We start from the raw sequence: 24,446 nt of genomic DNA on the forward strand, positions 1-24,446 counted from the left end.
ATTTTCATTAAGTATCAATCTACTAATACAACATTGTAGTCCATTTAAGTAACTGCAATTATGACAAACAATATTTTGTGTTGTGTGTATGTAGTGTTGTGAGTTCTTATTATGTATTTGATTTTCATTTAGTCTATCAGTCACAAGATTATGCACAGCCTTGATCTTGGGGTGGGGAGGTGTGCAGTCAGTCTAGAATTTTTGTAATCCATTCTTGAAGAACTAAGTACAGTATTGGTTCTTCAGAACCAAGTGTTAAAGAGAACCTCAGCTTTATCAGAATATGTGATCCACACATTGCCCACATGATGGTGGTTTCATCAGCTCTGAGTGTCATACAAAAGCAGGGTCAGACACTGTAAATGGGGTTGCATGAGTGAAGAGCTGAAACCAGAGAAAAAAGAAAAGCAAATGACTGTCCCCAACAGAACAAAACAAGCATATATGAAATATTTCTTAGCCCATATTGTAGCTTTTGTATATATTGTAATTTATAAACCTATCGAGAACAATGTTTATCATTTTCAAGCGGAAGTTTGTTTCTACAGAGACACTATTACTCACAGATTATTGGGTCTGGAAGACAAACCTTTGAGAGCCTGTGGATTCATGTCCATGTGTTTTACTGTGTTTGGAGGTTGCAGGGCCTGAGCTGAACAAGGGAAGCAGAACAAGCAGATGAGCAGATGAGCAGACAAGCAGATGAGCAGACGAGCAGATGAGCTGGGCCTGGCCATGGCTGCAACAGGTACAAGTCCACTTTATGTGCCTGCATGATCTGGGGCTCTGACAGCACTGTGGCTTAATCTGCAACACTGGCACGGTTTTCTTTGACATATTTACACATTTCCATTCAGTAGAGCTGCAATGCCTTCATACACAAATAAACATCGGAACTCTTCTTGTAGATCACATCTATTTTTAGCAAATAGATGTATCACTGACAAATTCCAAAAATGCAGCAGATGCTCTGACACAGATGCTTACATTAACATGCATAGATGCACTTAACTCATGGCAAAATTTGGAAGGGGTTTTTGTGAAGAATTCTCCAACATATATTTCAGGTGGAAATATACATTGTGTGTATAATGTCCTTCTCAATGGAGCTTTTCAATTTTTAATAAATACTATGAAGTAAAATTAATATTGAGATGAACATGCTGAACACAAGCCAGCAGTCTGCTGATCAGTGAGGGATGCTGCTGATTGACATGGAGAAGTGATGCTCACAGGTGTAGAGTTTTTTACAGAGCAGGTAAATAAAATAAGTGAAACACATGATATGAGCTATTAACATGTTTTGCAGGGTAAATTAAAATTGAGCAGTGATGAGTTTGAATCCCTGTTATCTAGCATGCAATTGGGATTAATGGGACTGTTGCTATTACTCTACCAAAAAATAACTTCAGAAATGACATGCAGGTGTTTTTCTTTTCTGTAGTATAAGGGTGTGGATGAGACCTTAGCACACAAGTGGCCGTGTGAGGACTTTCAATGATGTGAAGCAGTCTATTCATATGAATCTCCTGTAACTTGCTTAAGCAAGCTTAGCTGCACTTAAAGCAAATAATATAATTTTGGTATTACGCTTCTCTGAATAAGCATCATAATTAAATAACATGGCATAAAGGCCATTAGAAGTCTCAGAAAAGAAGTGTTTCTATCTCGGCCCATTAGACAGGATTGGAAGAAGTGAGCATTAACCACTGCAAAGCACTGAGTATTGATTTAACTAACCATTAGGTCTTTGAGAGAAGGTTGTTTTGCCAAAGATATGCATTTGGGAAAGCAAGTAGTTATAGTCTAGTTTAGTTGTTATTGAATCAACCTGTATAAAGCAAATGCAGTTTTTTTTCAATGGCTGTGAATATTATTCATCCAGGCTTTCAGTGTTTCACAAAACTATCTAACAATATTGCTTTTATGTTACAAATAGATATTCAGACATTTGGACACAGCGACAAGGCAAGGCAAAACATAAAAATGATTTTATATGATAACATTAAAGCATGTCTTTATTAAAACATTAGGTACAGCACAGAAACATCAACATTTTCCCGTAGTCAATACAAACAGTTATGAACCTTACTGAGAAAATGAGCTGTGGAAAATAGCTGTGGAGACCAGAGTGCAGTTATCACATTTTTGTACAGTAAAGCTACAATTCTGAAGTACATAATGAAGAGTGCAGATTACAAATGCGCTTCATTTCTTCTCAAAACATAAAACTTCACACAGGTTTTAAGGTGATTTGCTTTTTACCTGCTTCATTGCATTTGTTTGAAGTGTTTCTTTTACTTGAATTTTAAAAAAGAGAAAATTAAATATCCTCATTTAAATTAAAAAAATATTAATATGATTTGTGCTCAATTTTGTTAATTTGTTGTTTTATTTTAGTATGTAAACATTCCCGTCTCTCCAGCTTCTCTCTTCTTGACTCAGCATCCCTAAACAAACTAGTTACGCGCATGAAACCCACCACATCTATTTTAGATCCCATTCCCACCACTTTATTCCAGTCCTGTTTCTCTTCTCTCTGTCCCATTGTCCTCAATATAATACATGAATCCTTGAGAACCGGCATTGTACCAACGGTCCTCAAAACTGCTGCTATTACCCCAGTGCCAAAGAAGCCTAACATGGCTCTCGACAATCTTAACAACTTTCGCCCCATCTCCAACTTACCCTTTCTCTCTAAAATTCTAGAACGTGCTGTCACACTTCAGTTACATAACCACCTCATGACAAACAACCTTTTCGAACCCCTCCAATCTGGCTTCCGTCAACTTCACAGCACAGAAACCGCCCTAGTCAAAGTCACCAACGATCTCCTAATAGCTTCTGATTCTGGTTCTCTTTCCATACTCATCCTTCTTGATCTCAGTGCTGCCTTTGACACTGTTGACCATAACATCTTGCTTTCTCGTCTCGAGACTGTGTTTGGAGTCTCTGACACTGCCCTCAAATGGTTTAAGTCTTACCTCACTGATCGCTGTCACTTTGTCTCTCTCAATGGGTACAGGTCTGAAATCGGTCTTGTCAAGTCTGGTGTCCCCCAGGGCTCAATACTGGGCCCCTTGCTCTTCAGCATTTACATGTTCCCACTTGGTCAGCTTTTAAGATCACATGGCCTCAGCTTTCATTTTTACGCTGACGATACTCAAATATACATCCATACCATGTAGATGGCTCTGTACTAGAGCTTCAATCAAAATTGAAAAACCTTGGGGTTATATTCGATTCTGGCTTAACATTCGACCCACATGTACAGCATACTGTCAAAACATCTTTTTTTCACCTTAGAAATATCGCAAGACTACGCCCTATGCTATCATTAACTGTGGCTGAAAAGCTGATCAACATATTTGTATTCTCCCGAATTGACTACTGCAATGCTCTGCTCCCTGGTGTATCTAAATCTACTCTGAACAAGCTGCAGTATGTCCAAAATTCAGCAGCCAGAATCCTGACCAGGTCTAGTACAAGTGTTCACATTACTCCTATCCTGGAGTCCTTGCACTGGCTTCCGGTCAAATTCCGCGTAGACTTTAAAATCCTCATGCTCACCTACAAGGCTTTACATGGCTTGGCACCTCAATACCTGTCTGAACTTTTATCGCCCTACTCCCCACCTCGCAACCTCCGCTCTTCAAATTCTGCCCTCCTTACTGTCCCCCAAGCCCGTCTACATTGTATGGGCGACAGGGCCTTCTCCTGCTATGCCCCCAAGCTCTGGAACTCTTTGCCCAAGGATATTAGAGAGTCACCTTCTCTAAACTCCTTCAAATCCAGACTCAAAACCTTCTTCTTCAGAAAAGCCTTTACTTAACTGGTTCCATTCTTCACCCCTCTGCACTTCTTAATACCATCTTCCACGGTCTCCTCTATTTTTATTGTTGTATTGTTGTAATTATAATTGTGTCCTCTTGTGAAATTTTCTTATTTATTGTTGTAGTCTTCTTATTTATTGTTATTGTCATCCTGTAAAGCGCTTTGAGAAGCCACCTTTAAAGGCGCTATATAAAATAAAGTTTATTATTATTATTATTATTATTATTCCTGTCAAATCGAAATGTCAACTTGGTGTCCTTTTACATGGAAATATTTTCTTAGTAACACAACACGACCTGTTACAAAAGGACAGAGAACTAAAAATATAAATGCAGACAACTCTTATTTAACCTTTACACATTTTATGAGAGACTACAATTGTAAAGTGCTCCTAGTGTCACCCTAACAGCCCCAGATACACGACCACACACGCGCTTTCCTTGTCACCTTTGTTAAAGGAGCTCAGAAGGCACAGAAGCCTTTAGCAGGTACTGTAACATATAGACATAGAGTTGCATGTCTGATTGCTATCAAGAGCATAAAAATATAAATCTATTCTGCTAAAATATAAAAATCTATTACGCTAATATTATGCTATTATCTATCATAGATAAAATATAAATCTGGGCCTTCTGTGACATGGCCCTTGAATAGAAAATTACCCTTAATTTCTTTATAACACACACACATGCAAAATATATGTTAAACTGCCATAAATCGTCTAAAAAGTGATACGTCCTGCAAAGAGGCCCAATAATCTGGCCACATAAACTATTGTCTGTGATTATTGTCTTCAAGTGCGATGAATAGTACTGTCTTTTTTCACCACCTGTGGTCTGGATGAAAAAATACCTGCAATGGACAACCCACAATAAGGGTCTCCAAACGAGGTGTTTGGTCTCTATCCAATGAGCTAGATGGGCTGCATGATCTCCTCTTGTTTGTAACCTTTCTGTTTTTCTTCGGGTTTTTATTTGTTTATTTGATCCTCTTATAGTCTGCTTGTCACAGTCCAAAGTCTAATAGATGTCTGTACTCAGGTGGGAATTGTTACGAGTGGAATAAACTACTTTCCTTGAGTTTTTGTTTGTCTTTGTGACTTCTTGCCAGTTCCTCACAATTTTATGTTCGCTGATCTGTTTCCAATATGGAAAACTCCAAATAAGAGATTTGCACGGGTTTGCACTTCTGTGATGCCTAGCACATCCCTCCTCTTGTCCAGAGACAGAACTACTTCAAGGATCGTGCTGCAGTCCCTGTCTGAACTGACTTTGTACAGCACTTGTATTTTCATTAGTATCTCAGAGAATAGTTTAAAATAACATATTGAAGCTGTTGGAGCTTTTGGTTTAGGAAAAGCTCAATAAAAAGGGTTTGTACTAGTTTTATTTATATGAATGTTAAAAAACATAAACCATATAAATGTACCATAATGGCAGCCTATCTTCTTACTTAATGAAAGACTGACATCGAACAATGTCAGGTTTCTTAGAATTTCTCATTGTCATGTCATTCAGCCTATCATTTTACATCCTGAAATTCAAATAATCTGTATATATATAATTTGTTAAGCAGAAAGTAATTGATGAGCTTTAAAAGCTACATCAGGTTGCTTTGAAAAACCTTGTATGTAGTCATGTGTATTTGTTTCCAACTGAGCTAGGTACTTTATCTTGAAAGTGAACAATCAATGCTTTTCAGCAGGCATGTTGCATAGATCTCAGAACCTATTTTCCACAGATGATGGTAGATGCAGTGAAAATTTGGTGGCTGAGCACTATTATCCAAGATGATCACAAGAGAGGTCATATCTAACACATACACCATGACTTATGTCAACATTAGAAGAGGAACAGCTGATAAAGCTCATGTGTGGATGGGCACTGATTTTAAACATTCTTCTTTACCCCCGTGAAGATTCTTCTTTCACGAGTGAATCATCAAATATTTTAAAGGAGGTGGAGAAGAGCAAATTTCCTAACAGGCAATATTAATGTCAACATACATGGATGTAAAATCTGGAGAACAAACACATATATGTAGAAAGTATCAGATTTTCTTTAAATAATGTTTTGGCCACCGCCGTGGTGTAACTGAAGTGTTTGGAAACATTTCTCTGTGTGTGAAGTAAACCGTTGCTGATGGAGGGAGTGTGAGCTTTTTTCCTCTCAGCCCTTCTGCTCACATGCGTTTTGTGGGAAGTCAGCCTGTACCGAGCAGAGGCTGTGTCCGAAACGGCTAACAAACAAAGTGCCAGATCCCCTCGTGGAGGCTTAGAACACAAAATGTTTGTGGCAGCTGAGATACGTTTCTGATTACCTTTTGAATTTATCAGTTGAACTCAGTTGTGTGTGATGATTAACGGGGTATTTTTGGCAAGCTGGCATTACTCATCAGTGTCATGGCAGTTTTGTTTCAAAAGTGCTGGTGTTAGAGAAAGGGGGTTTTATCAGATCAGGAGTGTATGATGTCAGCATGCAGCACAACAAAAGAAAGCTCCCAATCCGTGCTGCTTGCAGCATTACTGGGGCCCAGTTTGGGCTGAACAAAGTTCTCTTTTGACTGGAACAAAAAATACGAAAGCATGCTGGAATTCCAGGCAAAATAATAACTGCAAATATTTCTTTAATTTATTGTTCACACTGTGAACACTCTTGCATGCATTTACACATGACAGAATATGTGCAGAACCTTTAAAAACTCAACATCAAATAATCTGGAAGAGTTTGTTAGCTAGATGTAATGTTTCTTCTTACTCTCCAAACACATATGAATATTAACTGTTTCAATACCAGTGTTTTGATTTTACACGATTGGTATCAAATAAAAATTAAAATCAGAGACCTGCTGAATTCCATATAACCCATAAGTAGATATTTTATTCATTTTTAATTGACATTTTAGTAACAACTCAGAACAGATGCTGGTTATTTAAAATGTTTTGAAACTGTTCACATTAAGTTCATTTTAAAAAGTACAATCATATAAAATAATATTGTTCACCATAAGAGTAAAACTTAATCATGCACTTCCACCCAGTGTTGCCATGGAGAATGCCCAGGGAATTTGGCTGTTCTACTTTTTAAGTGTTGAGTAATATAACCTCTTTGATTTCCGTGTCACCTGTATATTGAAGCAGTTGTCTATGTTTGTATGCCAAAGCACAGCAAGGTTTAATGTGGTTAAGAAAAACATCTCACTGGTCAGGTTTAGAATCAGGACTAGTACTAATTTCCAATTACAGTAAACTCAAGATTTACAGTGCATTTTAATAAAGTAACTTCCTACTACCTAACAATTCAAGTTTTATTTCAATAGGTCCAGCAATCATACCTCTGCAAAAAAGTTAACTGAAATATAAATTAGTGATTCTTTATAAAACATTCTAATTGGTAGCATGCCTTTATTTATTCAATGCTGTGGCTTTATCAGATACATGCCTGTCTTGCATTTCTTTGCAAATGGGAATTAAATAGGAGAGTTTAACTGGTTATGTAGATGCATTTTACTGTTAATGTTCTTCACACAGAAAACACACTTTTTGAAGCAAGCAAGAAAAGGCAAATCATAAATCCTTGAGGTCATTTTTATGCTTAAGGGTACTGTGACATGGCAGAGATTTCAGAGAAAGTGCTAGTACTCTGTGTGCCACAGAAAGTATGTGGAATTTGAGGAACAGGATTAAATTGCATTTCAGGTGTTCCATTTCAAGAGGAGTAATATTGAACGAACTTCCTCCTTTCCAGTCTCAGACTGATTTCCCAGTCTTATGTCATTGAGGTGTAGTCTTCCTGGAATTATAAAATGCTAAACCTAAAAGCTGTTCAAGTCCTTCTCTGTACACCAGCACTTCCTGGAAAAGAAAATAAGGAAAATAAGAAAGGTTATAAAGAACTGGAGGCCATTTGGCCTATCTAGTTTGGTTACTTCTCACTAAGTAATCCAGGGATTAGGGGTAGCTGTTTGACTAGGTGTCATGCTGATGACTCTTAATAAGGGTCACACTGTTGTGTTGTGGCTGTTAACATTAACTTCATATACACAGAGTAGAATTAGAAATCTATGTTTAGATAGTTCTGCTTTGTAACATTGTGAAATGGGCAGAGCTACTTTACAATATAATATGCATACCTATACTTTTGTAGGGATTGTATGCTAAGAAAAAACACTGGAATTTTGTCTTTTTGATTTTCCTTTTCTGTTTCTGTGGGACATTCAGTATCATTTGAGATCCTAACTAGTTTTTAAGATAAATTTAGATCAATTACATGAATTAGAAGAGAGAAGGTTTCTAATACGGACCCCTGGTGTACTCCACTAATTGTTTCAACCTAGTCTGAACAATCTCAGTTTTCCGTTCATTAACCAGAGTTCAATCCAAGTACCTGCACTGTCTTGGATACCTACAGTCTTCAATATAAGAATTATTCTTTCATTATGTACTTTACCAAAATCATTCTAAAAATTTAAATATATCAATTGTACATATACTTGTGCATGATCGAAGATCTCCAACAAGTTAGTTGAGTTGAGCAAAACCTATATTTTCACAATTCCTTGACCATCTAAAATTTAAATTAATGTTTAATAAATACTTACAATTCACTGCACTAATTTTGTTTAACTAAACGCTGTTGAAATAAATTTAATATGGAAAACAACAATTTTTGTTACTATTAATGCACTAAATCTTTTTGCAAGTTGGAATTTTCTTTCTTATTTAGAAAAATTGTTAAATAAAACACTGAGCCACTCTTGAGCACTTACTGTACACAATCAATATAACTTATTGCTGTTGTCATAGTTGTCATTACTGAGACAACTACTAGACTGAAACAAGCCCTTTACCTTTTATCTGTCAGAAGAGTGACTGAAAGGGAAAAAAGAAAGTGAAGAGATTTATAACAGAATGACTAATTGTAAATTGTTAAAAGAGAACAAAAATGATTCTGGTGTCAATACAATTTTACTAAATGTTTGTTTTTCTAAATGTTACAGGGGAGCTACATGGAGGGACAAAGGAGTTCAGACACCGTGCCAGTGGAAAAAGGGAACAAGATAAATTTTAAATAGTGATAACATCACTGGTTTGCTAATACTGTAATTGTTTAGATCCAAAAAGATTTTTTTTTTTGAAAATTGTAAAGGCTGCAGCAGTACTATCAACTAAACAACCTATTTGGTATGTCATCTTGCTTTCTTTATCTACATTGCTGTACATAAACTGATTGATTGTATATTAATGTATGAAAAACCTGTTTCCTTAACTCAACTAAATAAAACTGTCATCCTGTTGTAATATTTCAGGTATCTTTATTTCCTTTACTAATGTTTTTTTTTAAGTGAATGTATCACTCATTAGAAAAAGCATTGCAGATGTTTGGCTTCGGTGTTTGGGAATTTTACAGGTTTCTGAAACCTCTCAGAATTCTATGAAAGATAACACGTTGTGTATAAATACATTTCTAAAAGGTGCAATGAGGCAAGTAACCTAAAATCAAGAAATCAAATTATCCTGATCACCAAAATATTGTTTTATTGTTTTATTTTGCAGTGATTATTGCTCAGATATATGAATGAATCAGCTTCAGTCTAGACAGAGTTCCTTCTTACCATGTTAAATAATTTTAAAACATTTAAATAGCTTCCAAACAGATCAGAAAAGAGCAAAGGGCTGTCATGTCTGCAGAAAACTGCAATAGACAGTGACCAGTTTTAAGAGGGTTGAATACTATTGTTGCCTGTTTCAACAGAGAATAATGCTGGGTAAAGGGTATGTATTTGGAAAGGGGCCTTTTATGTCATGCATTTATAAACCATACAAAAAAGATTTTAAAATGAATATCTAATTAATATTTATAAATATGTATTAAATCTGACAATGAACAACATCATCACGGGTTTGAAATTTCTGAGCAACATAATTAAATGGAATCTTCTGTTTACGCTAGTCTTCCTCATTAAAATGCTACCGCTTAATCCTGTGAAGGGACTCTTTATGAAATGATTGATAACCATTTTTATTTTGTTAAAGGGCATGCATATTGTATTTACATATTTTATTCTGTATCCTGTTTGCAAGAGACAATTTTCTTTAAAAAATATATGTGAGATTTATTGATATAAATAGGAAATTGGGGAATAAGAAAATAAGCTTTTTTTTCTGGGAAACAATATATTCCTGGGTGTTTGTGTGAAAACAGTAAAAATGACTTATTGTGAGGTGCATAGAGGATTGAGAGGATGTGGCTGCATTTCAGGTCTGTGAAGAGTTTCCACACTGTTGTAGCTCTGCTGCTTGTAGCTGTTACATTAAAGGTCTGCTCCAGAGTTTGGGAAAGCTGTCCTAGGGAGGTTTTGGTGCAGATCACAGCAGGACACTTCAAAGATGTACCAAGAAAGAGAGCAAAGCAAAAGAGAAAGGAAAACAACTCCAATCAGGTTTCAATCGTGCACATGGTAAACGAATGCCATCTTCCAAAAATAATAAACTCTCATAATTTGCTTCTCATATGCTTGTTGCAGAACCACTGAGGCTGTTGTGGAAAGAAGACCCGGGAGCCAGTGACAGCATAGCTCCCTGCTCCCCACCCCCTGCAATGCCAAATCTAATTCTTGAAAGGCCTAACCCTGCTTGAACCTGGGAACTGCCTCCTATAATTTCTGTCATTCCACTGTTTTCTGAACCTCTTGAACAAGTGAACAATCCATGTTTCTGTACCTTACTATGCCAAAGAACACAACTAGGGATGGCATCAGCAGCCCCTCAAGGCAGGGCTTCGTAGGTCTCGCCAATCACCAACAAGCCCCCTTTATACTCCTTTGCCTTGAAAGAATTATGATGGCAGCGCCTTGCAGTGGGCCCGTCAGATCTGTGGTGGGCTTGCAGATACGTCCTGGAATTGGGATGTACTGTAAAACAGCAGCTCCCATTCATTAGATGCCCGTGTGTAATAAACCACTGAAAAAAAGAAAGAGGCAGCTGCAGTGTGCAACCCCAAACAAGGACGTTCTTTCTTTTAAGCCCAAACTTTCTAATTCGCTGCTGGGCAGCCCATCTCTCTGAAATTCTTTGTGATTATACAGTCTTGCCCTCAAATTCCAACAGAGGTTTGTTTTCAAGGCTCTGGGGCCAAGGATAGTTTCCCTATGACTGGATAATATATAAAATGGTCCTGAAAAGGGTAAGGTCAGAATTGACAAACTAAGGATAAGTCATATGTCTGGATACCTGGCAATACTGAAAGGGTACTTTTTCAAACACAAGAAGGGTAAAGGACTATTCTAATCATTTTTGTAAATTAGTTTTTATAGGCTGCAGTTTTTCAGAATTTCCTTCTATCCTTGCTTTCACTTGTAAAGGTAATCATGATTGGTAGTGTACGGCCTCAAGATGTTTTTTTTTTCCAGATATCCGGACATGTACTGAAATAAAATTGGTATACATTTATTAATAAAATGTTTTCTGAAGTTATCTGACTAATCAAACATGATCAGTTAGTATCAATTCTAATTGGATACTTCTGAACAGAGAAGAGTCCATCATTGTAAGTAAGTTGTTGTTGTTTTTATCCAGCAGCATACATTTAAAAAGTGGCATTCACCTGTTGACAGAAGACCCGTTGTTTTGCAGATAAGTCCCAAATATCCCCCTTGCACTGCAGTCATTAACAGACCAGGTGCAAGGCATCACGGTCAGCAATACAAGCCCCTAACCTTCAGCCATTGTCTCTCCTCACGGCTCGGAACACTGTACATTCCACAGCTCCTTTCACCAGACCCAGGAGTCACGAGGTGCTGGGTGCAGTGGAGTGGAAGGTAATCAGACAGTTCTGGAGTTCTTGCAGGTGGTAACGTTTCAGGGAGACCTTTCAGGGCGTCAGGTCTTTCAGCTGTCACGTGGCATTGTTGGGCTCATTGACTCTCCCTCTGTGAGAAGCGCTGACTGCAGTTCCACTCTCACTGTAAATTCTATTCCCGCTGGAATGCTGCTGGTGCCTGCGGAATGTTTCTTTTTCATTGTTCTTTTTTTCTTTTACTTCTTTTTCTGCCCCTTTTTTTAGTTGTTCTTCTTGTCAGAGCTTCACGTGGAGGACCGTTCTAACCAATGTTGTGTCTTTGTTGAGTTCCATTTGACCTCTGGCTTGTCTTCCAAGCAGCGGACACTGCTGCATTAAGCACAAACCTAATATGTTGTGCAATTCAGCTTCGATTTACACATTTTGAGCTCTGGAAAGAAAAAAAATATTCTTATTTCTTCAAAGCATGTGGAATCTTAAGCTCCCTTTTATTTTGGACACCAATGATACTGCAATCTGAAGTGAAGTACAGACGGTTTTATTGCTGTTCTGCATTAACAAGATGTTGATTTGAAAATACATTCATATAATTTTTAAATCTTCATTTCTCTATGATGAAGACTCATTAGAGGCCTAATCTAGACTGGATGGAATCTCAGCTAGGTGCAGGAAGGCCAGAACAGGCTACCTGGGAGCGGTTCATGAAAAACCTGTTGTCTCGTCTCAAATTCATCATCTGTCAAAATCTAAAAAAAGTGTGAAATGTGCTGAATGTCATTCTACTTTTTAGGGTCTTTTTCTTTGCAAATCATACCATTGTTACCAGATGAGTAAGATGGGTGATTTGACTTCAACATAACCTCAGTTTTAATTAAGAGATGTTTTCACTGGCTTTCTGAATCCCTAGCTTCACAAATATCTTAGAACTCTTCATCAATCTATTGTTATATGAGGTACTCACTGTGAAAAAAAAAAAAATAATGTAGAAGTGGTTAATTGTTATTAACCTGTTAATTGTTATATTCCTTTTGTATTTAGGATAATGTTGTTTTAAGCAGTGCATTCTGTCTAGTCAACTATATACATATAAACATATTCACTTGGGGAAAAAAGGGTACCTAAATAAAAGAATCTGGATTAATTAAGGTCCTTGTGGGTTTAAAAATTAATAAAATACTTTTTAAACGCATCAGGAAATCAGGCATGAATCCAGTTGGTGAAAGTTTGTTCCAGCTGTGCTCACTGTGGAGCTGTCGAGATTTCGACATGCATAGCAAAAACACTCCCTAATGCGGCAGCCCTGTGCCTTCGCTCACACCCGACTGGGCCTCCTTGAACAGGCCCCAGCATGGGCTGCACCGGGGCTGGGGGCGGAGGGGCAGTCGCAGATACAGGCCTTTGTGACCGGGGGAAGAAATACTGGGACCCTGCAGGGAAGGAAACACAGAGCCCCCACCCCCCAGCAGAACCACACAAAAGCCCATTACATGGTTGCAAACCACCCCACCGCTGTTGTTTTATTTACAACAGCCTGCAGGAAGATTGTTTCCTCTTTGCAAAATATTTTAAGCTTCACAGGTCTTTTTGCTGCACTGAAATGGTCACTTTTCTCCCTCCGCACCTAACATGAACATTTTTCATCTTCTACTCAGCTCCTGTGAAAAGCTTCCCTGTGCGGCTCTTGATATTTAAGCGCCTCTTTCTCTCTGCCTCAAAAGCATTAATCTGTTCAATAATGCATGCACTAAGCCTTATTTATTTTAGATAATATTTTCTTGGAAACTAAATGGTTGGAAGAGTTGACTTAATTTGGAAGGAAATGGAGACAGACTAAGCTGAATACACTGTTTACTCTGTTTATCACGAGTGCATTTGCCATTGTCTATGTCGATTGACACATCAGGGATCAACAATTTTCTAATTTCCTGTTGAGACATAATAAAGGTCTTTTTTTCATGGTGAGACGCTTTTGAGAAGGTGCCTCAGTCACATCATGCAGGCATGAAATCTGGAAAATTCAACAAACAGTGAAGTCGAACATAAAGAGACTGTAGTCGCTCATATACAGTAAGTAATCTCATAAGCATAGTTTCGTCCATTAAAACTCCTTAAGCCTCTGTGTAACTCCAAAGAAAGATGATTTGTGAGAAACCTCTACCTTTGTCGACATGGGGGACAGAGGAGAGATTTTGCTTTGAGGGTGACTAATAAGGAAAGGAGATAATGCATGGCATAACATTTGCATTCATACTTTTCGTTCCTTTTTTTGACCACGGTTATGTTAATTGGATTTTCTGGACACCTGTACTAGCACAGTATATCCAGAGGATTAGAACTAGGCATGGGGTGAGTCAACTCTAATTTGTGTCACAGCAACCCACACATACAACCACCCTCACCCCTCCCTCACTGCCCTAACCTCCTCAAACATCTTCAATTAAACATTGCAGTCTTTAAAGCCCTCTCAGAGTAGCACAATTCATATGTTTCTGAATTATGAAGTTTGACATTGAGATGCCACTACAGAACTCCGCAATGACAGAGGTTCATCGCACAATTACGTACTGCAATAGGTTACGATGAATTTCAGAGAACTGTGAATGTACTATGCACAAAGTTTGAGATAGTTTAAAACCGTCATGTATTAAAAGTTGTAGAGGTATGATTTTAGAATTGACCAGGGAAAAGGTGAGTAGTGAGTTATTTTAACTCAACTATTTTGTTAATCTTTCTGTAGGTTAAAAAAACATAACTGCAGGAAATTAAAATTCATAATTTGACATTAACCCCTCATATCCACTGAAAAAACATATTAGGCCTGCATTAAACCAAATTTATTAACATAATTAACGATAGCTTTCCCTCAAAAATGGTATAAGGCCCTCACGAAATGCAGAGATGTGAAACTCACCATGAGTTCACTCCTTACACTGGGCTCAAGTTTCCTGTATTCAGGCAGACGTGCCTGCAAAGACATGCAGTTTAGGTGTTTGTTAACAGCCCCTTACAGCCCAGTGTTGGACACGCAGGAGGAAGATGGTCTATACAAGAGCTGCACAGAAAATGAAAGTGGACACAGAACTTGCCCTTCAATGCGATGAGAGAGGTGAAAGATGAACATGAAGAGCTGTCTGCAGTGGGAAGCTGGGCTCAGACAGAAGGAAGTTTAAGGAGGTATTTACAAGGTGCTTGAACAGGTAATTAGCAGCTGGGAACTTCCCATGGTTACCTCAAAGTGAGAATACGTAATGAGCTTCAGGCTCAATTCGCCATGGCTGATTTGGTCAGAACAATGACTCCAAACACGACCCGGGGAACGAAAGGCAACAGGAAATGCAGAGCCCCAGGGCCGCCTCTCCACACTCTCTCCCTCCACCATCTCGGCAGAAAAGACAGTGCAAGGGAGTCAGTTTTCAAGCCTGACCCTTATCGGAAACACCAATGCACTTAAAATACATAAATAAAACTCGTGTTTTCAGTTTGGATTTTATTCCAAAATCATTTTCATGCTTCTTCGTTAACCTTTAAACACTGAGAAAATGTAAGGGATAATTAAAGGAAGCCAAAGAAAAATGAACCCGTTTGCATCTCATCTTTGCATTGGTTGACTTTATTGCACTTCATGGCTGATGACAGCTCAGTAATCCGTGCAATTATTTTCCATTCTTGTGCTGGTGTCATCAAAGAGATGCCTGGGAAATAGCCCAGCTATGTCCTTGTGATCTCAAACACACTATCACTCTTATAGACTACCTCTCCTGCTCTACATGATATGCATATTGGAAAAAGGAATCTTCATTAATACATAATTTAAGAAAATATAGGGTACCATTTAGATTAACATTTCTTTTGTGTCATTTATGGTATGTAATTCCAATTTCACAATTAGTCCAAATGACAAAAAGATCAACTAATTATTATGTACTTTTGTACAGAAGGAGTGCTTTCCCAGGTTTTCAATTGCGGTTGAACGCATATCTCTTTGGACACGCTGTCCTAAATTAGTTTCTGTATCAGTTAACGAACCATAATTTCCCTTGTTCATTTTTTTTTTTAGACTTTGGAAAGCCTGAGAAAGACACCACTTACACAGTTTGTTGGTGACATCTAAAATTGTCCTACTACTATGATATTTTTGTGTTTTACAATTAAAACGTATTCTATTATTCCTACTAAGCTACTACCAATTTCAATAAATTTAAATCCGTTTAAAGGAACTATATAAATTAAGGTTTATTCTCGATTAAGGAAATAATCAAATGAATAATTAAGGGAAAAAAAACATCACAGCGATGTATTCAGGAGAAATATTTGTTCATGACGGCTACTTTTCTAGTCGACAAATTATATTGCTTCCTGCCTTTGCTGGAATTTGTTTTTGCACATCTACGTTGCGTTTATTAAACAGTTTTGCAACAACTGAAGACAATTTAAATTCCATGTGTGGTTACAGAGATTTCGATATTAAGCAGTACTACGTGTAGACAGATTATTTACAATGTCATAAGGACTTTATCAGTTGCTTTCTGCTCTTCCCCACAAAAATAATTTAATTGCACTCCCAGTCCAGTCCATTTTAAATATGCAAAATAAATAAAATAAATTTTAAACGAATGCTCGCTGATTTCGCCTACTTCCGGCTCCAGGCGTATATATTTCACGTTTTTAGGCGGTGTGTGTTTTTCCGCATTTCCCCTTCTCGTTTTACAGCTGCTGTTAGTGGGGGGGGGGGGGTTCTAAATTTTATTTTCTCTCAGTCGGGTTATCATTATCTTCAGCTATCGAGTTACGCCAATAAAGTGTACGAAAACAAATCGCGCATTAAAACAGGGTTTGTCTGAGCTACTGAAGTGTTTGATGCGGCGATTGTCAGGTTCTCAGGTTTAGGGATATTGATGGCTGAAATGCGTGTGGAAGAGCGGAAAGAAGACGATGGATCTGAATTTCAAGCATTAAGTGTGGCATCGAACTATATTAATTGTCTTTAAGAAGTGGTAGCGATTAAGACATTCCACGTGAATAAAAGGGGATGTGCAACATTTTAACTTTTTGTCTTGTTGTTAGTGGCAGGCCTTGCTTTTATGGTTGCAATCCTTTGCATCAGTTTCTTTAAGTAGTGAGATAAAGGGTCTGTGAGGATAAGATGCAGGCTCCTGACTGCCAGGGACCCCTCAATTCCAAATCAAAATGTCTTTGTAAACATAAATTACAGATACCTGTTGGTCATGTGTTAGAGCTGAACATGAGACGGCAGCCTTTTCTGCCTTTTCCTTGCAAGAGTTCTTGAAATGCAAGAGAAGAGCCTTCTGTGATTATGACAAGATGCATTGCAACAGATAGGCAGTGAAAGCACCAACAGCTCCCAAGAGCAAGGCTGAAACAGTGGAGTGATTTCAGTCTGAATCTTGTTCCATATTGATTTGTTTCTTTATCTCAGATTAGAATTGTAAATGCTGGAAACAAAGTAGGACATTTCAGGATTCAAAGGCTTATGAGTTCCCAGTTTTTAATTCTTCATTTATGTGTAACAATTATTTCACTTAGACTCTGCTGTTCCAATAGGATTTGTCCGCGTTCGCAATCTTCAGCTCTCTACTTCAAATTGTTCAGAGTAATTAAAAAATGCAGATCTGAATTATCTTTAAAGCTATTTTAAAGTTGATCTCATCAGAACACTGTTGGATGTTTTTTTTTTCAAAAACACTGAAAGATGTCTTAAACAACTGAATTCCTTATAGTGCAAACAACAACAATAATATCATTATAATACCACAAGACGTTTAATTCCATTTTACACACACTGCAATGCCTCCTGTTACCCCCTTCTGTCATTACTTCTACAGACGTGTTTTTTATGAATGATGGACTTGTTGCTTGAGCATAATCCCGTACAGTATATGCATCCTCATAGCAATCTCTTATACAGACATACAGTGTGCTGTGAAGTCAGCCATGTTCCAAGTACAAAAAGCTTTTTAACCTGCCACTTTCTTGGAAAAGCATGTGATTTATTTGTTTTGTGGCCTTTATACTCTGAGTGACATGTAAGTATGTCTCTAAACCAAACTGGTTTTTGTTATATCTGGGCTGTACTTTGGGTATTAAAAAGGCAGATTCTTCTATCACAGAATAATGTTTAAGGAAGAGATTTCACCAGGGTATTTGTAAAGAAGAAACAGATTTGGGATTTCATTCCCTTGGTGAGTTTTTATCTGGTGTACAGCCTCTCTCATCAGAGAATAAACTATACACTTCCAGGTTAACACCTTATGTTATTAAGTGACTCTCCCAAGAGGTCAGGCAAGGCACTGTTTGTGAAAACAAACAATTAATTTGGCATCAGAATGTAATAGGATGAGATCTCTACTGGGTGAGGTTATTGTTCTTCAAGAATTAACTGTGACAGGTCATATGTCACTGGCCAGTGACCCCAAGCCATTCAAGACACAGATTAACTACAGCGAAGAGGTCATTCATAGTTAAAAACTACCCAGCATCTGTGTATCTTTTGAAAATGTTGCGCAGATTTCTCATTTTTTTTATAGCAAACTAATGTTAAAAGGAGTGCTATACTGAATATAAAGTTTTGGGCTCTTCATGCCTGTCTCCCCTAGAAGAAGAATTGAATCAAAAATAGTGCAGTGCTAGTACCAAACATTTTTCTTTTGAGTAGCTGCCTTCCTTGTTTTCTGAGCTTGGACTATTTTCATTTTGTTCCGCTTTGACAGTGAAACCAGCTGTACCCTAGGGCTGCTTCCAGAGGAGATGTGTGCTGTCCGTATGTTGTTTTCTTCTGAACAGGTGAAAGTTGCTGGATTACCACGTAACACAAATTATTTAGTGTCAGTCACCCCAGGACAAGGGGCCTGTGACACATTTTAAATAATTTGGAAGCTGTAAATTTTCCACTTGACAGATGTGTAGTGTAACAGTGGCGTGTCGTAAAAACATCTGAGCCAGTAGCTTGAGGCAATAGAGGCTCCCACTAATTGAAAACCGCTACCCTCTTGTGATGAATACCTGCTTAAACATTATTATTATACAGTAGGATCCCAGCCTATAACTTTCTCCCTCGAGACATCTCATTGACCTGAATACTAAATTCCTGTTGTGCCTATTTCAACTCTCTGGCAATGTCACAATGCTCTGTTCCTTAAATAGGATAAAAAAAAGATCAAATAAGTCAAGCAGGGAATGAAAATTTTGTATGAGAAAGGTATCTTCTTGTTTGCTTGAAGTCAAGCTTCTTACACACTGGAAGTCACAACTGTAGGAATATTTTATTGAATTGAAACACTACTAATAAATATTCTGCAAGACCTATAAGTGAATATGAGAAATTATGAACATTGTCAAATTAAAATAGAAGGCGCGATTGTCTGTCATTGTAAAAAAATTCATCCATGTTTTCTTCTTTACCAAAAAATTGCAAAGTGCACTCTGGATATTTAGTCTCTCAGCATTAGCAGGGTATTTCATTCTTTTTTGTTTTTGCAGTTTTAAGCTTTTCCCAAATCTTATGTATGCTGGTTGCAAATGTGTCTTTTTCAGTCCTGTTAAGCATGAAGTATTCCTCATCAAATCACACAGTCTTACGACACATCTGAAGGAGAGTGATGGTGAGAGATACAACATCAGTATACAGCAAATACACACAATGTTCCTTGGAGACTGGAAAGGTGGAGCACCAGTTTCAGAAACTGTGTTGGTCATGGAATTAAAAATTTGCTATAGACCACCAAATTCAGCTATCAGTTATAATCTTACATAATTAAAATCAATTATGTATATGTAAAGGAAGAAATGGTTATTTTTGGAAGTTTAAATTTTCTATTTAAAACAGAAATGGTAGATGTGAAATTCCTATGAGAGAAGTATAGAAGGGATGGCAACATTTTGAAGATATTCCACTTCTACAGAACAGACTCCACAGTGTAATAAAATGAAGGCATGGAAAACGATGCCATCAAAGTTTAATAAACCATCGATTTTATCCAATACAGGGTCACAGATTCACTGTCTAAAGTATGATTCTGGACTGTGGGAGGAAACCATTGCCAACACAGGGAAAACATTCAAACTCCTTGTAGATAATACCCTGGCAATTGAACCCAGGGCCCCAGCACTGCAAGGCAGACATGCTAACGACTGTCCCACCATACCATCCTGGTTGAGCTAATTAAGGGAAAATACAAGGAGAAAGAAAGCACTTCTTGAAATGAATAAAAAAGATGATCATTTAATTTAAAAAAAATGGAGTTCAATACATTGCAAATGTGGGGAAAAAAGGTTACTAGAAAATGGAAAAGAGAAAAAAATATTACAACAGAGGAAAAAATAATCTGTGGAATCACACAGTCTTGATAACATTCCAATATGAAAACATACATCCTCGTGTTGCTCATACTACAAATGTTTCCTGCAAGATCAGAAGGGGATAATAAGGCTGTGGACATGCTACGTAGCAGACTTGGCCTCACTGAACATCGGTGGGATAATCGGGCACACATTTTGGGACAGTCCTCAGAGATCAATCAACAGGTACTGTACATGCTTATGTTTCGTCAGCCTCGTAGTGGAATGGGAAAGCAACCCACAAGACAATGTCTGTCACCTAGTGCAAAGCACATGTCACAGATGTACAGGTTGTATTGTTTTTGATGTTGGTGGATAAAAACGTGCCAATAACGTTTTTCATAGCAGACAACGTGTTGATCAGCACAGTGAATTCACCTGTCATGCCTATTCAATAAAATGGGCCTTGAATACAACAATTTTGTCCTCTACCTGATAATAAATTGCAAGTATAAGTCTCATTTGTTGATAAATATTTGCAAAGAGGAGGCAGATTAATGAACCTGCAGTGCTTGAAGGTGTCACACCAATTGCACATGAGGAAACGAGATGTTATTCATAGACAAATAAAACTCATCCAACTGTCCTTCAAGTCAGAGGTATCACCCTTGACTGGAAATTGATATTTTTATGAACAGGTCCTACATGTAAAAAACCAAAAACGTACTATAACTAAATGCAAATAATTCATATTTCTCTTACTTGTACTTAATGGAAATAATGCTATATAAAGGATTGTATAAATGGAAATAGGATTCTAGGGGATAGTCAACAGAAATTTAGAAATACTAAGTCTGGTTTACCTTCTTGGAGTTTTTGAATTAGCAGCATCAGTGATGGTTATGGAAAGAACCATGTTTCATGGGCAGGATTATGGATTTTTTTATTTAGATTTTCAGAAGGTTTTTGAGAAAGTTCATATCATAAAAGCTTAATTATAACATTTCAGGCATTTAGTATTCAATATTCATTTGGATCAAATGCTGTCAAAACTGAAAAGGAAATTAAGTATGATGGGCAAAACCCTGGCAGACGACATTTAATCTAGGCAAAAGAGAAGACCATATGCATGTAGCAAAAACATAAACTACACGTATGAAATAGAGAACACTGAGCTTTAAGAAACCATGAAGAAGATAAGCAATTATTGATATGATGTAATCTTTTGGATACCATTGGAAAGCTATTAAACAAGGAAAGAATGTTACCATATGTATTTAAAAGTGTAGAATTGACATACAGTATGTTTACTCTTGAACAGAGAGCACGACAATGGAACTACATTCAAGTATTCAAAATCCTCAAAGAAAAAAAGTCAACCACAGGACGTCTTCAGCACCAACTGTGAAATACAAGCTAGAGGACACAGGTGGAAACTCCTTATGTGAGATTCTGAAAGAACCGACCAAACCAGGCTGTCACAACTACTACCCTGGCTTCCTTCAAGAAATGAATGGATGAACTCCTTGGATCACATAGCTATTAACAACCAAACACAGAGTTCCTCTGATTTATATTGATTTTTATCCTTGCTTATATGTTCTTATAGAAAATGAGATTGAAATCTTACACTGAAAAACCCCCAACATCTGTTTCTATCAGTTCAGTGAAATTCCAGTATATGGTCATTTGCTGTTTCAATGGCAAGCGTGTTTTCTAAACCCCTGAGTCCAGACAGCACTGTGAGCTGTATGTCACACTGTGTGGAAGGATCTTTTACAAATATGAAAAGGCTTATCTACCATCAGGCTAGTTAAAAAAAAAATGCTAACCCAGTTGTATTGATTAACATTATGCCATACATTCTCGGTCTAGACAGAGGTGACAGTTGAAACATTTAAGCTGTCTTACATTTTTATTAATTGACTTAGTCAAGGAAAAGGGAGAAGAAGCTGCCCTCTAGCACAGTCAGAATTAAAACTTCAATTTCAGTGCCGAAGACTCAATTTCATCCATGAAGCAGCATTATACAAATGAGCAGAAAGGGGAACAGAGATGCGTGGAGATGTACATCCTTCTAGATCGCTAGCCCTCTGGCTTTCTCTTGTGAAACCTGCCTTTATACACCAGGCTTGATGTGATGTGATTGCTGCCTGAATTAAATCTAAACTCTGGCTTTATTTTTAGCCAACCTTCCAGCAGTGACTGGACCTTTAGAGAGCTATTCAGGCATTTTAATTTTATAAAAAGTCAGTGAACTCTGCAACACTTTCATAATTTGTAGCTCATAAAGCGCTGAAATGGCCTGGGTTTTTGGACCTGCTGTGTCATTTAATAAAGGTGGAGAGAGACCTGGCCTTTCACATGATTGACAGTTGCTATTCGTGATGGTGAACCTAAAACTCGTGTACACGTTTCCAAAAGATCACATGAAGTAAAAACAAACAAAAATAAATGAAATATTTTTCAACAATAAACCATATGGTTTAATTAAACAAGTATCAAAAAGAATTGTTTGACTATGTACAAAAAAGATTTAATTTTGATGCAGTTTCAGGCTATACACAATAAGCTTCACTAGTCAGAAACCTTCCTACTTGTGTATAATTCATAATTGTGAGCTACAGATTGTGCAGATACACCAGATTCCTGCCTGAGTTCAAAAGGTGTAATAACCGACATTGTTAAGCATGGCTTTTATTTTATTCAGATATTGTAATTCTACTTTTGTATCAGTAGCACAGCAGGTAATCCAATAATTAAAAAGACAGTGGTATTCTTACTCAAATGGAAAATGTAGCTGAAGTGTTTCTATGAATAACAGTACATGGCGTGTCATGTTTGCAGGTGCAGAAAATATATTTCATTGCAAAACTGACTGAACACACTTTCTTGTAAGTGGGAGGCAAGGATGAAGCAGAGCGTTTCCACTCTGTTTCCACAAGCGCAGAGCAGGGCAGAGTGTGCCTGTTTGGAGATGTGACTGTCCAGGGCTGTTTGTCTCCAGGTGCAGCTTAACGGTGACCTGCACCAGGCAACATCAGATCTGGCCAGTTGGTCACATATTTGTTTATAAGCTCTAATGTGAAGAACTAAAAAGAAATAAGAGAATTCAAGGGAAAACTGTAAGCTGCAGTCATCACAAAGCTGTCTGTTGGTGTCTTTGATTTCTCAGTAAAAAACCCTCAACACTCCTCTCGCACTTTCATTAAAAAAATAGGCAGACAAAGAGAGTCTAAAATGCTTATTTAGAACAGGAGAACAGGAGAACAGGAGTACACAATTTTCTTGCTTAAAAACATAGAATTTTAAATCTTATCTGATATTATTTAAAAAATATTGATCATAATTAAACTTTGTTTCTCAATGTTTGAGAAATACACCAGCTGTAGGGAGGCAAAGAAACATTAGTTTCTTAATATTCTTTAGCTCTTAAGAGTCCTCAGTATTAATTATCAAACAGATTATCAATATCTGTTTACAGGTCTCAATATTTTTTTCTTGTAATTCTGATCACTGATCACTCTCACTCACTAATCTAAAAGTATCTTGCTAAAATGGTTGCTCAAAAGATTTTATGTCGTGTCTCTGAGAACTGGTTGATTATATCTTGAATGCAAAGCACAACCTGACACACAGATGCACTGAATAGGAAAGCTAAGTCCTGTACTCCACAGTGAAACGTAAACCACACTGAAATGAAAGAGCAAAACCAACGATTAACATTAGGAGACAAGTAAGAAACAGCTTACAGTTAATTTTTGTGATGATAGTGTTGTTTTGATCCTCATATCCTGCAGCCATGTGCAAATACTTTTAAACAAATAAGATTAAAAATGTAAAAAAATGAAATATTTCAAGAACATTAGTTACATGCTAAAGCTGCCTTACAATATACTACTAAGCTTTAATGTTTGTCACGTTTAGTGGTGCATGTTTCTAACATGGAAACAGAAGAAACCCAGAGGATCCCAAGGAAATGGCAGATCCAAAATCACTGGAACATTCCATAAGTTGCCAGTTTCTAACTGCTCTTCTGTTGTCTGAATGGAAAACATCCTGTTCTGCATCTTGAACCAGACAGGCATACTGTCACCCATGTGAGCGACAATAGCAGACTCCCACTTTCACAGACACCTTGAGGCTGGGTAGCAACTGGAGGACCACAGTCGGGCATGTGGAGGCCTGCGGCCCTGGGTAACTGGTGAACTCCTGCTGGCATCAGAGAGCTCCTCCTCTTCAGGACCCAGGACGGGGGCTCAATAAGTTATGATTTCCCAGATGGAGGGAGACTGTGGACAATGGCGAGCACGGGAACCGCGGCCAGCCAAGGCCCTTTACAAGCCAAGGCTGTAAAGAAATAAATGAGCCCCACCGATAAAAACTGGCAAAAGGCCACAAAAGCACCTAGCCCTCTCGGGCCGATAAAAAACAAGAGAGGAATGAATTTGCACATATGACACATTGGCCCAAGCTCTTATAATAATAAAAATAATGGTAGTAATAATCATTTTAAAA

General features: G+C 37.6%; 1 long non-coding RNA gene across 5 annotated transcripts in view; it reads left to right on the forward strand.

The window, feature by feature from the left end:
• The window catches only part of LOC107079094 (uncharacterized), a 124,415-nt gene extending 115,280 nt beyond the window's left edge, over positions 1 to 9,135 (forward strand). For all 5 annotated transcript variants that reach the window (XR_001480078.2, XR_001480080.2, XR_001480076.2 and 2 more), the window contains 2 exons: positions 638 to 748; positions 8,833 to 9,135. This is a non-coding gene — a long non-coding RNA (uncharacterized lncRNA). The remainder of the gene's footprint in view (positions 1 to 637; positions 749 to 8,832) is intronic.
• Positions 9,136 to 24,446: the final 15,311 nt, after the last annotated feature.

Source organism: Lepisosteus oculatus, chromosome 13 (assembly GCF_040954835.1).
Source record: "Lepisosteus oculatus isolate fLepOcu1 chromosome 13, fLepOcu1.hap2, whole genome shotgun sequence".
NCBI classification, from domain to species: domain Eukaryota; kingdom Metazoa; phylum Chordata; class Actinopteri; order Semionotiformes; family Lepisosteidae; genus Lepisosteus; species Lepisosteus oculatus.